The sequence below is a fragment of the Euprymna scolopes genome, chromosome 24 (genome assembly GCF_053919585.1).
Source record: "Euprymna scolopes isolate OS-2025 chromosome 24, ASM5391958v1, whole genome shotgun sequence".
In the NCBI taxonomy this organism is placed as follows: Eukaryota; Metazoa; Mollusca; class Cephalopoda; order Sepiida; family Sepiolidae; genus Euprymna; species Euprymna scolopes.
The window spans coordinates 13937633-13939469 of NC_136505.1; the positions used below are offsets into that span (position 1 = coordinate 13937633).

The window sequence follows — 1837 nt, forward strand, 5'->3', positions numbered from 1 at the left end:
ATGGAGGCCAGGCGCGAACGCAGACCACACAATTTTATTATACCATACTTATTTAAGTTAAAACATACTTATCAAAGTATTTTTATGTACATCTATATCAAAAACACTTGTAAACTTTTTTTTATTTTTTATTTCCATACTTTGTGGACCAGGCGCGAACGCAGACCCCACAATTTTAATGAACCACCGTTCTGCCAGATCAAACATACCCATTCCTGTGTATCGATAATCTTCTATCATTATATGTAATCAGTTTTTAAAATAGTCAACCATATAGGAGCCGATTTTTATTGGAAACTATTTTGCTATATATATATTAATATATTTCTCTTTCTTCCTCTTTCTCTATTGGTCTTTCTATATATAACGCTATACAATTACAGATCTACGTACCTGCACCAATGTCTACATTGGTCGTTCCAAATGTAACGCCTCCTTCTGTTTTAACTAAAAAAAGGTTAATGAGCTTCGAAGGCAAGAATGATACCAGTTTTTGTGCTCCAGAATTTTTTCTTTTGCATAGTCTTCAACATTCTTCAATGCAGTTTTTCAATTAAATCAATGACGCATATATATACATATATATATACATATATATATATATACATATACATATATATATACCTAAATATTCAGATTCAGATAGAGAGAGATATCACAATATGTAGATATATAAATCTAGATATATAAATATATACTTTAGATTTATATATATCTCTATCTCTACTATTATATGAAAAGAACTTTGACTGGTTGTGAATTTAAATTTAAACCTGAAAATGTTGTTCACAGGTTTTCAAATTTTCTTATTTTAATTCATTAAAAAAATGTTTTCTAAAATGTGTGACTTTACATTGCTAAAATTTCACACTTAAACCAAGCAACAACACACGGATATAAACAATTACCGAGACAAGACGTATCTTCTCTTCGGGAGGATTTGACCTCTTATTACATCATTATGAAGAAGAAGGAAAAAAAACTCAATCGGACTTACATCTCCTTGATAAAGTCAGGTTATTAGCAAACATTCAGAATTTAACAACAAAAATAGTAAATAAAAAAATGATTTTATCATTTCACACCATTTTCAGGTTTTCACATTTTCTTATTTCAATTCATATATATACGGCATAATCACGTTGACACACCGGTTCTCGTCAGATCACCGAAGCTAAGCAACGTTGAGCCTGGCTAATACCAGATGGGTGACCATTTGGGAATTCTAGGCGCTGTATGTGCTCTCCGCTTATCTCGGCATTGTTTCCAGTCGTCTTGTACCTCAACTTGCCACTGGTATGCAACAATGTTGACTCAGGAGAGGCGTGGTTAGAGGTTGCGCAAGTCTTGCCACACAAATTTCACGCGCAGGCACCCTTACAGTGGGTATCCATAGTCTGTCAAGACTGAAGGAAGCCTTCATATATATATATATATATATATATATATATATATATATATATATATATATATATATATATGAATTAAAATTCCTGTTATTGAAAATTTACTCAAATTTAAAATAAAGCATTATAAACCTGTAAGAAAGGTATATAAATTTTAATTATCCAGCAAGAAGTTCAAATTTATATATATACATATATAAATGTGTGCGTGCGTGTGTATAAATATATATATACACTCACACACACCCACACACATATATATCTGTGTGTGTGTGTGTGTGTGTAGTTGGGTTTAATGACTTTGTTTAATAAAAATTCAATATGGCGTAATGAAAAATATAAAGGTAACCTCAGCTTCTCTTCTAAATTTTCTGATTTTAATGATGCCAAATACCATTTCAATTCCTTTTGGCGGATTGATTGTTGCTATT

General features: G+C 31.0%; 1 pseudogene; it reads left to right on the top strand.

Moving 5' to 3' along the window:
* The first annotated feature begins 1124 nt into the window (after positions 1–1124).
* On the top strand, positions 1125–1241 carry LOC145246922 (5S ribosomal RNA; annotated as a pseudogene).
* The last annotated feature ends 596 nt before the right edge of the window (positions 1242–1837 follow it).